Source organism: Peromyscus maniculatus, chromosome 16 (assembly GCF_049852395.1).
Source record: "Peromyscus maniculatus bairdii isolate BWxNUB_F1_BW_parent chromosome 16, HU_Pman_BW_mat_3.1, whole genome shotgun sequence".
NCBI classification, from domain to species: Eukaryota; Metazoa; Chordata; class Mammalia; order Rodentia; family Cricetidae; genus Peromyscus; species Peromyscus maniculatus.
This window is the reverse complement of record NC_134867.1, coordinates 51,252,547-51,265,525: the sequence shown is the minus strand read 5'-3', so window position 1 is coordinate 51,265,525 and position 12,979 is coordinate 51,252,547. Positions and strand designations below refer to the sequence as shown.

The window sequence follows — 12,979 nt, the reverse complement described above, 5'->3', positions numbered from 1 at the left end:
TTATACAGGCTGCCAACAGAAGGTACAGCTAAGATTTAAGATGAATTCTCACATCTCAAATCATCTGAGTTTAGGTGGGGTTTCTTAATTCCAGTGATTCAATCAAGAAAATTCCCTAACAAGACATATCATAGCATCTGGGGTTTTGTTCATTAAACATCTTTTTTCCCCCTTACCAATGTTTTTGTTTGTTTGTTTGTTTTTCTACTTTTTTCTAGACAGGGTTTCTCTGTTTAGCTTTGGAGCCTGTCTTGGAATGCACTCTGTAGTCCAGGCTAGCCTGAAATTCTCAGAGATATGCTGGCCTCTGTCTCCTGAGCGTTAAGAAGAAAGGCCTGTGCTACCAACAACAATCCTTCCCTGGCTTCCCCCTGTAGTTTTGGTTGTTTTGTTTTGTTTTGTTTTGTTTTGTTTTGTTTTGTTTTGTTTTGTTTTGTTTTGTTTTGTTTTGTTTGAAAGCAAGAAGAAAAGAACAGAGAGGGGAGTGGGTAGAAAAAGGGATGAATTTGAAGAAATTGCAGTTGCGGTTGAATTTGATAAACATAAGTTGAAGTAAATTCTTAAGGAATTATTAGGAATTTTCTAATGTTGATATTTGCTAAAATCACAGATTGATATCATTAACTGTTAAATTGGAAAAGGTAAACCAAAATTAGGAGCACATCACAAAATATTAGAAACAGTGAAATATTGTAGTGAAATTGGTGTTTTTTTTTTGTTTTTTTTTTGTTTTTTAAGATGAGTTCTCACTGTATATTCCAGGCAGGCCTTGAACTAAAACTCCTCCTGCCTCAACAGCCCAATTCCTAGGAATCTTGATTTAAAGGTGTGACCTATCAAACCCAGATAAGATGTGTGACTCAGGAAAACTTGTGGAGGATTATTTTGTGAGGATTCGCCATAGATATAATTCAATCTTCCATCCAATTAGATTACTGCTATTTCCAGTGGGTGTGGTCTCCAGAGAGTATATAAGGACACCCCAGGGGCCAGCCAGGTTCATTCTTCTCTAGACCAGACACAGTGTGTTTCCATACCCTCTGACTCCTAGACTGCTAGATCCTTCTAGCCCACACATTGAGGTTCACACCACAGAGCTGAGCTAATATTGTTGTGTGCCCACCAGACACTGCTGAGACCAGAGACTATTCCGTGGGAAAATGGAGTCAGACATCTCACAAGCCTTCCAGGAAGAACTCACCTGCTTCATCTGCCTGAGCTGCCTGACAGAGCCAGTCACCATAAGCTGTGGCCACAGCTTCTGTCGGGCCTGCCTCCAGCTTTCCTGGGAGGACAGCCACCTTCCTGTCCACTGCCCTATGTGTCGGGAACCATGCCTACCGAAGGAAATGAGAACCAACATTGTTCTGAAGAAGCTGGTGTCCATTGCCAGACAAGCCAGCCTCATGAAGGACCTGAGCTCTGAGGAGCATAAGTGTGTGAGCCACAAGGAGACAAAGAGGACCTTCTGTGTTGAGAGCAGTATCTTCCTCTGTCAGCTCTGCTCTAACTCCCATGAGCACAGAGGTCACAGACATTGTCCCATTGAGGCAGCAGCTCAAGATCAAATGGAAAGACTTCTGAAGCAGATGGCATCTTTATGGGAGAAGATCCAAGAAAATCAAGAGAATATCGAGGCAGAGATGGGGACCAAAACTTTGTGGATGGACTATGTGACTCAGCGGGAAGAAATGATCAGGTCAGAGTATAGGGAGCTGCATTCATTCCTCTGTGAAGAGGAAGAGAAACATATCGAGTGCATGAGAAAGGAAGGACAATGTGTTTTAGAGAAACTGAGGGAGAGTGAAGTCATGATGGTCCAAAAGAGCAAAGAACTAAGAGAAATGTTTCAGGAGCTGATGGCAATGTCCCAGGAGCCCTATGTGGTACTGCTCCAGGGTGTGGATGACATGGTCAGAAGGAGTGAGTCAATGCAGCTGAGCATGCCCAAGGGTATGCAACCTGAACTCAGTGCCCTACCCATCACCGGACTGACTGAAAGGTGCAAGCACATCCAGGTGCACACTTTCTTTGACAATGTAACCACCTTCGATTCCAAGATGAACCTATTTCATGTCTTGAGAGAATTCAGCTTCAGACCTCACCTTAAGGATACATCTGTGGATTCTGTTGGATGCTATTTGGCTTCCTGGGGATCCTTGAAATTCATCTTAGGGAAATATTACTGGGAGGTGGATTTGCAGGACTCTGGGGACTGGGCTGTAGGGGTCTGTGAGGATTCCTGGTTAAGGAATACCAACCAAATGACTGACTATGAGGGTGCCTTTCTTCTTGTGTGTATGAAGGAGGGTAATCATTACAGTCTCCTCACCACATGCCCTCTCTATTGGCACTATATAGAGAGGCCCCTGGGCAGGGTTGGGGTGCTCCTGGATTGTGAGCGTGGATGTTTAAGTTTCGTGAATGTTGCCAAGAGTTCCCTCATATACAGATACCCCCCTGGCACTTTCAAAAACCCTGTCCGGCCTTTCTTCTCCAGTGGCCATGAAGGGAGAACCTTTAATCCAGCACATTAGTGATTTTTAAATATTTCCTAATTTACTGTTATCTCTTTTATTACTATTGAATAATAAAATACAATTAAATGGAAAAAAAATGTTTGTTTCTTTCTTTACATACACTACATTTGAGTACATGTCTAAAAGAGGGTTCACCATAGCTATGGAGCCACCATGGGACTGGACTATGCCGCCGGTTACTGGAGACAGTTGTTTAGCTTCAACAGTTTGGGGGACCCGCAGGCGGGGGGATCAAGATCCATCCCTATGGCCGGGCGTTGGTGGCGCACGCCTTTAATCCCAGCACTCGGGAGGCAGAGGCAGGCGGATCTTTGTGAGTTCGAGGCCAGCCTGGGCTACCAAGTGAGTTCCAGGAAAGGCGCAAAGCTACACAGAGAAACCCTGTCTCGAAAAACCAAAAAAAAAAAAAAAAAAAAAAAAAAAAAAAAAGATCCATCCCTGTTGTGTGAGTGGGCTTTTTGGAGCTTAGTGTGTAAGGTGTGACACCTTGTGCATCCTTGGTTCAGAGGGGAGGGGCTTGGACTTGCTTCAGCTGAATGTACCGTGCTCAGCTGAATCACCATGGGAGAGCTTAAACTGGGGGAGGTGGGAATGGGGGTGCATTGAGGGGAAAGTTGGCGTTGGCGAAGGATGAGGCCTGGTGATCTATGATTTGTATTAAAAATGAGTAGAAAATTTCTTAATAATATTAATAAAAGAAAAAATTAAAAGTGGGTACAGAGACATAGCACACATTTCTAATAATGTTACTCCATAGTTTGTAGGGAGCCGCCATTCTAAGATGGCGCTGGCTTCCTGGTAGCCTAGCTGTAAACAACTCCATATTTGGCTATGATGCACGAGTATGGTAATTGGCCTTATGTCCTCAGCCTATCCCGTGACTCCCCGTGCTAGCATTCTGGCGGGACCCAATCACAGTACGGCACGTTTGCCTGATTCCCTATATAAGCAGCTGCAGTTTAGTCCTCGGGGCCCCTCACCTCCCGCTCTCCCTTAATCAAGAGGCGCTCCAATAAAGTGTGTTCTGAGAAGGATCCTCGCATGGTGGTCGTTCTTCCTCGCTGGCCGAGGAGAGCGCCGCAATAGTTTCCAGTTTTTGTTGTTTGTTTTGTTGAGACATGGTCACACTGTACATTTTTAGCTCTCCTGGGACTCACTCAATATGCAGATATCAAACTCAAAAATGTCCAGGTTCCTCTGCCTGACAAGTGCTGGGAATAAAGGCATGCACCACCTTTTCCAGTTCAGTATCAGTTTATATATATCACTACCTTTTCCTGTTTCATAATCTCTGAAATTGAAAATTTGATCTAGGCTGAACATTAACAAGATGCCTAGCTATTCTAAAATTATATACATTTCTTACAATATCACAATAATATAAATGGTATGATAGCAGTTTAAGAAGAAATAAAGGACTATAGTACATGACTTTGGTATTTAATAAAGAACCCATCAAAAGAGAAGAACTGTGGGATATTAGTTCAAGACATGATACATTTGTTTATGTTGTATAATATTTGTTTAATGATGCAAAGATATGTTGCATTTTTTTAACACTGTGAGTCCATGTTGCTTTGGAGGCAAAGAAAATTGCCTAAGGGGGAGCAGTAGACTCCATCTCTTGGTTTCCTATCCTGTAACGCCTGTGATTGTAGAGATTTTAATTCGAACACTGGGAAGATGCTACAGTGAAGCCAGAGCATGATTGATATCACAATTCCTGACTTCATCTGTAGGATTCCTCCCAACTCAGTTTGGACTAATCCTTATCTGAACCATATTTCTAACTACAAACCTCAAAAAAAATTTACATACAGGACATCTTCACTAGTCTAGAATTTATTAAGTTACATTGAATTTTTATGTCTTCCTCATCCTCATCCTTTTATATACTCTTTGGAATCTATCTTAACATACTCATTATGATTCCTCATGCTCTCTAAATACTACACATATCTCTATGTCAACAACTGGCTTGCCACATAAATAATACAAAAGATTCTTATCCTGTCAGTCCTCCTAATGGTTAACCCCAAAAGTCGGGTCTTACCCCAATGAAGGGATGACCTTGCCAGTGAGAACAAGAGCAAGAAGACAAATAGCAAAGATGAAAGAATTTCCTTCTTCCATGTCCTTTATACAGGCTGCCAAGAGAAGGTACAGCTAAGATTTAAGATGAATTCTCACATCTCAAAACATCTGAGTTTAGGTGCTGTTTCCTAATTCCAAGGATTCAAGAAGAAAATTTCCTCACAAAACGATCATAGCCTCTTGGGTTTGGTTTTTTGTTTTTGTTTTTGTTTTTTTCTTTTTTGCCTTACCACTGTTTTTTGTTTGTTTGTTTGTTTTTCTATTTTCTTCTAGACAGGGTTTCTCTGTTTAGCTTTGGATCCTGTCTTGGAATGCACTCTGTTGTCCAGGCTAGCCTAAAACTGTCAGAGACATGTCTGCTTCTGCCTCCCGAGTGTTAAGAAAAAGGCGAGTGCTATCACCATCCCCTCCCTGGCTTCACCATGCAGTTAAAAAAAAAAAGTAAGCAAGAAGAAAAGAACAGAGAGGGGAGTGGGTAGAAAACGGGATGAATTTGAAGAAATTGCAGTTGAGATGAATATGATAAACATGAGTTGAAGTACATTCTCAAGGAATTTTTAGGAATTTTTTAATGTTTTAATGTTGATATTATCTAAAATCACAGATTAATATCATTAACTGTTAAATTGCAAAAGGTAAACCGAAAATATAAGCACATCACAAAATACTTAGAAACAGTGAAATATTGTAGTAAAATTGCACTTTATTTTTTTCTTTTTCTTTTTAAAATTACACTCATGATATTTATTAATTACACTCATATTAATCACATTTGTGGTATTCATAGATTACATTCACAATATGTATATATATATACATATAACATTACATATAATAATATATTACAATTGTAATATATTTTACCATTTTAGAGATTCAGGAGAATTATTAACATTCTGCTGTAGGGAAAGAGAAGAAAATCATTTTCTCACCTCATCAAACTGAAATTTCAGATAGAGAAGTGACTGTAAAATATTATACCACTCAGATGAAGGTGAACATGAAAAAAGACAGTTGTGCACATATGCCAAAGACTATAATGCAAGCAGAATTCCCCAGTGGTGGACTGATGCAGTAGTGGTCCCCATGCAGAAACTGAGAACTCAGTTCTGGGAGCATGAGCCGTGATTGATGGGCTTTGATTGAAATGTTGGGCTACTGAAAAGGATGAGGCCCATTCTCTTTCCACATTCCTTCTCCTTACAAAGTGAATGTCTCAAACAGAGATCTAGGAGCATTCCTAGACAGTGTAACTCATAGAAACATGTGATATGTTCTGAAAGTTTTCAAATGAGAGATCCAAAAAGGAGTCAGGTTACATACAGTGATTGGCAGGCTTTCTTCTCATGACTCAAAAGAGGAAAGGTGACTTTATCTGGTCAGTTTTAGTACGCTCCTGTCTGTCTGTCTGCCATCTGTCCAACTGTCACAGGTAAATTTTTTTTCCTTAGAGCAGACAGGCACATAGGTTGGCTAGTTCTGATGGAGCAGCACCCTCTCTAGATCAATGAGCAGCTGTGACAGGCTCTTTCCACATGCTCAGAACATACATTTTAGACATTTCTCTATATCATATGCTGAGTCAGGCATTAAAAAATCAGACCTCTCACTCATTGGAATAGCTACATTGATATAATTTTCAAATTAGCAAGGAGTTCATTGCTAAATCTCAAAGATGAATGGGCATCAGAGGCTGTGCATTCATCTCTTGGGTCTGCTAGAATTTGAAAACAAAAAGTGCTGTGAGCTGACCCTGGTAAGATTCTCCTGGCTGACCTGAGTAATTGTGATATACTGAGATTTGTTGTGTAAACAATAAACAAACTATGGGTAGGTTGGAGAGATGACTCAGTGGTGAAGGTCACTAGATGCTCTTCTAGAGGACCCACGTTCAATAACTAACACCCACATGGTGCTCACAATCACCTGTAACTCCAGTTCCAGGGGCTCTGACACCCTCTTTTGACCTCCATGAGCAACTAGCATGTACATGGTGCCCACATACATACACTTAGATAAAACACTCATACACATAAAGTAATAAAAATTTTAAAAAAAACTATGCACTTTTCTCCTGAGCTAAATCACAAGATGTGAAGTTGTTATTTTCCTGTGTATAGTGTTATTTATTTGAAACAGACATTAAAAATAACTTTCTTGGAAAGATTGTACCATATACAGGTGAAAGGATGGTTAAGGGGAATCGTAAAATCATAAATGCTTACTTGAAAAGCAAGTAAGGCTTCCAGTCCACAATCTTAATTTATACCCAAAAAATAAATGCAAAGCAAAGTAACCTCTGGAAATCAGAAGACAGAAAATAAGAAAAATAACATATGAATCTGCAAAAATAGAAAGCATAGACATACTAGAAGAAAGTCGATGAAGTAGAAATCAACTCAGTGAGGACACTGGTTCCTTTTCCCCGGAGCTCCCTGCCCTCACTCTGACACTGATGGACAAGGAATATTCAGTGATCCTCAAGTCAGTAAATGCAGGGCACCAAATGAAGAGAATGAGGGGAAAGGTTTCATGATCCCCCAACAAATGCAGAAAAATGTGTCAAAGCACAACATATGGCCACTGGCCTGGATGGGTAGAAGACAACAAGGGTCTGCCTGGTACCACCAGACCCAGAGGGTAGAGGACACCCACAGGCCCACCAGATGCTGCTTGGTCTGGGTAGGTAGAAGACAAGCACAGGCCTGCCTGGCACCATGTGACTCCAGGTGGTCCTGTGCCATAATGGTGAATGAATATATAGTGGGGAGATGGGAGAGAGAGAGAGAGAGAGAGAGAGAGAGAGAGAGAGACAGAGACAGAGACAGAGACAGAGAGAGAGAGAGAACAGGGGAAAGAGGCAGATCTGAAGAGGCAAAGTGGTAATCAATAGGCCATTATGGGTGGCCTGCTTGACACCTGGGGCCATTGTGACATCTAGGCCCAGACTGCTACCAAGGGTCATGTCTGGGTTGTGAGTCTGTGTGGATGTCTGTGAATCTGTTGCCGCTGAAGGCCTGAGCAGATGTTTGGGGCCTGAGCCACCACCTGGGGCCATGTTGGTATCTAAGGTTCATGTCACCACCAATGCCATACAGATCTGAGTGGCCTTTGCTGCCACATGAGGCCATGTTGACATTCGTATCTAAGCTGCAGCCAAAGGTCATGTCTGGATCTGTGGCCCTACTGCAACCAGGGTCTGTGTTGAAGTCCACAGCTCCTGTTACCGTCAAAGTCCATGTAAATGTCTGGGGTCTGGGCCTACACCTGGGGCTAGGGCCATTTTGGAGTCTGGAGACCACTCTGTTGCCGATCCCATAAAGATCTGAGTGGCCTGCATTGTGACTTGGGACCATGGTGATATCCAGGCTGTGGCTGAGGGCCACATCTGAGTTCATGGTCCTACTGCACCTGGGGTCTCTGTTGATGTCCATTGCCAGTGTTCACACAGGAGCCCACGCTAACCATGTGTGTTGAAGTCTGAGGGCCAAAGCTGAGCCATCCCTTCCTCTCCTCAGCTCTGGGACAGCTGGTCCCTATGACCTGGCACTGGAGAACTGGCCTGACCCTCACAGTAGGGGTGGCCCCTGCACTTGCAAAAGCTGGCCCCACCCCTCAATAGGGGCTTGGGAGAGCTGGCTCCACCTCTTACCTGAGGGGGGTGGTCTCAGTGGCCCAGACTGACCAACTCAGCTACCACCCAGGCACACACACAGGACTTTGAGTTGGTCCACCCCAACATCTACCCCATCTACGACCTGACAGAGGGACTAGTCCTGATGAACCATAGCCACAGGATCTCCATGACTCAGAGCAACAGCAGGATGTCTGAGAGGAGTTTGGGTGAGAGTCCAGTATTGATGGTATGCCAGAAGCCAGAGGCCTTGAACCTGACCAATACTCCTCATACAATGAACATTTGCAAATAAAGCGGTTTGGACAAAGGCGTGTACTCCCAATGCCACTAAGACAGATGAAGACGTGATGGAGAGGCAAGAAAGACAGAGGAGGGAAGAGAGGGTTTGTTTGTTTGGTTTTCATTTTTTGTTGTTGTTTTGTTTGTTTATTTTTATTTTGTTTTTGTTTCTTTTCAAATTTTCTTTAGGGGGGACACTACAAGGGTGGAAGGTAGATGTGAAGGAACTGAGAAATGAGGAGGATTGGAATGCATGATGTGAAATTCCCAAAGAATCAATAAAAAAATGCTGAAAAATGTAAACAAAAAAGCAACACATTTTCTGATAAAATATGTCAATAAACTAGGTATAAGTCTGGGTGGTGGTGGTGCATGCCTTTAATCCCAGCACTTGGGAGGCAGAGCCAGAGTTTGAGGCCAGACTGGTCTACAGAGCAAGATCTAGGACAGGCACCAAAACTACACAGAGAAACCCTGTCTCGAAAAACCAAACAAACAAAAACTAGGTATAGGAAGACTGTTCTTACATACACACACACAAAGACTTAAACTACAACACAGCTAACAACACAGTTAACAGTGAGAAGTTGAACTCAGGAAGGTGCCCACATTCACAACTTGTACTCAGTATAGCACTAGAAGTCCTAGCTAGAGAAATTGCACAAGAAAAACAAATAAAATGCATCTAGACTGGAAATGCAGAGGTTCAGGGGTCTCTACTTGTAAATGACAATTGTATATTTAGAAAACCCTGAAGAGTCTATCAAAGTAAGGTTAAGAGTAATAAATGGAGTAAAAATATGTAGGGTTAAAAAAAAAATCAGCAAACATAGCCGGGCATGGTGGAGAATGCCTTTAATCTCAGCACTCAAGGGCAAAGTGAGGTGAATCTCTGGGAGGTCCATGCCAGCCTGGACTACAATGTAAATTCTTGGACAGACAGGGCTGGTACACAGAGAAACTCTATCTTGGGGGGGGGGGGGAAGGGGAGGATCAATTGTATTCACATCTACAAACAACATGTGATCTGACAATTAAATTATTAAAACTGCTTCATTGTCTGTAGCATCAGAAAGAATTAAATCCTTACAAATAAACTCAGCTAAAGAGCTAAAGTATCTGAGGACAGAAAACTGCAGACAGAAAGAAAACCCAATAAAGACTCAACTAATTGGGGACACACCCTATGTTCACTGATTGGAAGAAATATCGTTACAATGTTCATCCTAATCCAAGTGACCTCCAGACTCTCTGGGATCTCTTTGAAATCCTGTGTGTTCTCCATAGGGGTCAGGGGTGGGCAAGTTCATACAGAATAAAGCAGCCTCTAAATAGTCAACATACTTCTGAATTTTCAGATTTATGTATTTTCCCAGCCTTAAGCCATCATCATCATCCCTGAGCTCCCAGCAGAGCTGGTGTCTTCTCCCTGGTCATGCTCACTGTGCTTCTCAGTGTTGGTGTCCTAGCATCCCACAGAGCGGCATGAACTCTGCACACTTACCCCGGAAATGTTTGCTAATATTTCCACTCTGGCACATGCATTTCTCTGAGACGTTTGTTTGTTTGATTGTTTTGTTTTTCAATGTTTAATGATGTTTTAAAAAACTTTTTTTTTAGGTATTTGTATCAAGTTTGAAAATGGCAATGCTTCCATTAAATGCATACACAGTTAAAAAATATTCGTGTTACAGAAACACATAGATAACTGTTGTTTTTAATTATATAATATATATTTTAAAAAGCCAGGTGTACTTCCACATACAAAGAAAAGTCCTGGGGAGGAAGTTATAGGAAGTAATCTGGGGTACACCGGGTCACATGAGGCTCTCCAAGATGAGGTGCTGGGTCAAACTGAAGAAAAGAATATTTTAAAGTGTCATCTAATTCCATGATAGCAGCCTGGTTTCCACAGCAGTTGAAGTAATTGGGTGCACTAAAAATGGTAACCACATTCCCATCATGGCACCAATAATAACCTTCCATTACAAGCTGGTGAGCACGAGACACCAGTGTGAGACCGTTGGCATGGTTAAATGTTTCAGAAATACCTTGTCCAAAGGTGTAGCCAGCACCACGTGGTGAAATGCCCTATCTGCCATGGTCATCTGGATCTGACCATAAGACATCACACATTGGGCCCTCATGTGGAACTTGTTGTAAATGATCCAGGGCTCTTATATGATCCAGTGCATCTATGGATGGAGAGAGGCCACCATGGAGGCAGAATATCTGTCCATCTGCTGAAGCTGTCAGTGGAAGATATTCAAAGAGATCTGTAAAGTATTTCCATATGTTGGCATTTCCGTACTTTCATAGACATTCATCGTAAAAGGCATACACTTGGGTGATCTGTCAGCTTTCATCATTTCCTCACAATATTGTAATGTGCTCTGGATAGCGCACCTTTAATGCTACAAGAAGAGTCACAGTCTCCACAGAATAATAACCTCTGTCTAGGTAGTCGCCCATGAATAATAGATAGTTTGTATCTGGTGATTTTCCACCAATTCTGAAGAGTTCCATAAGCTCAAGGAATTGGCCATGTACATCTCCACAGACAGTAACAGGACAGCTAACCTCTTGTACATTTGATTCTTTTGTAAAATGTCCTTAGCCTTCTCCTACCAGGTCCACACTTGGTTCTCCTTCAGCTGCTTACACTCCTTCAGCTGCTCCACCCTCTGGTCCAGTTCCAGCTCTGTGGTGAACACTTTGCTGTCCCTGGCTGCAGAGTGCCTCATGTCCCACGCCCCGCTGTGGCCTTCCCCAACTCGCAGCCGCCTTCCACCCAGGCCTGGCCACTCACCCAGGGGCATGGCAAAGGGCCAAGGGCACAGGGCTCTGAGGAGGAGCATGGCAAGGCTCCTGGAGGCTCCGGGCAATGGCACCCGCCCACAGCCTTAGCAGCTGCTGCTGCCCTGCAGGCCTCTCCTCGCTCTCAACTTTTAAAAAAACTTTTATTGATTCTTCGCGGATTTCACAACTCGAATCCTGATCCCACTTGTCTCCCTGTGCCCTAGCTTCTACCCTCTGCCCACCAAAACAGAACAAAATTTAAAAGAAAAACCAACACAAACAATAAAGGAACAAAAAAAAAAAAATGAGGTCCCATCATTACCCTGCTTCCCCTGCCATAGCTGCAGGAGTCTTTGGGATCAGGGGACATGTTCTCTCTCCTTTCCTACTCGGGACCCACCTAGACCATCGTGGCTTAGCAACAGGAGTGGACCTCTGTGTGTTGCTGAATCACCTGCGCACCCAGAAGCTAAAATGAGATTTCCTCAGATTTGATGTCTGGTCAAGACTCAACCTGTGTTTCCACTTCAGCCTCTCCAATTGCTACTCCAGACATAAACCAGCCTTCGACCATGGCCAGGAAGCCCAACATCTCTGTCCAGCTGATAATCCTCCCCTACTCCATTCTTCTGTGGTTTTTGAGGAGAATCCTGGACAATGAAGGTACAGAAGGCAGTGTCGGGCATGGGGTAAAGGACAGATGGGTGAGGAAGCAAGAGTGAATTCCTGGAGTCCTGCTCTTGTCCGTCATCTAAAGCATCTTATTGAGAAAGGAGGCAGGAGATCTGGAGTTCATGTCACCTGCTAGCAACAGTTCACGCATGCTCAGCCTTGAAGGACAGGAATCTTGTCACAGACCAGTGGGAAATGAGGAGGGAACACAGCAGGTTCCTAATCAGGAGGGTCCCATGATGCAGATGTGGAGACAGCAGGAACACAAAAGAACATGGTAGTTCCCCTCAATGTGTAGAAGGAAGGAGATTCCATCCCACAGACAAAATAAAGAAGTTATAAATAAAGAGATGTGTGGAAGCCTGTTTTCGGGTTCCTCGTGGCTTTACCCAGCATGTCCGCATAGAGGATGATTAGGACCACAGGCCTAAGTGCAGGTGTCTGAGATGGTCTGCACTTGGCTGTGCTGGGGGAGGAGGTCTTTTGCTCCACCCCTTGGTATTTCTATAAATACTCTGGGGCAGACACAGTCGGGGCCCATTGGAATATGTTCCAGGCCCTCTCGAGGCTCTCCTTTGTTTTCTGAATATCTCTGCCATATAAACCCTTCTATCTAATATTTCCTGCTACTCACATTCAAGAAAACTCTGGGAAGCTGTGGGATTGGTGGGTAAATGCCCCCACAGAATGGCAGCATGAACAAGGACTAAAGAAAAAAAGAAAGAAAAAAAGGGACTAAAGAAAAAAAGGGGGGACTAAAGAGAAATGAACAGGGACTAAAGATAAAGTAATAGGGAATAAAGATAAAGGAAAACAATAGTTTTATTACAGAGTTTTTGGCAAAAGTGTGGGTCAGCCCTGCCAGTGGAAAGTGGCATGCCAGTGGTATGGATATATATATAATTGAGGGGCAGGGGTTTTATCCTTGAGAGAAAAGGAAAACAGACTGGAAGGATGT

The 12,979-nt window shown here is 43.0% G+C and overlaps 2 pseudogenes; one reads left to right on the top strand and one right to left on the bottom strand.

Moving 5' to 3' along the window:
• Positions 1 to 1,132: 1,132 nt before the first annotated feature.
• LOC143268941 (tripartite motif-containing protein 43 pseudogene) lies at positions 1,133 to 2,537 on the top strand (annotated as a pseudogene).
• A 4,937-nt stretch (positions 2,538 to 7,474) lies between these two features.
• LOC143268905 (serine/threonine-protein phosphatase 2A catalytic subunit beta isoform pseudogene) lies at positions 7,475 to 12,666 on the bottom strand (annotated as a pseudogene).
• Positions 12,667 to 12,979: the final 313 nt, after the last annotated feature.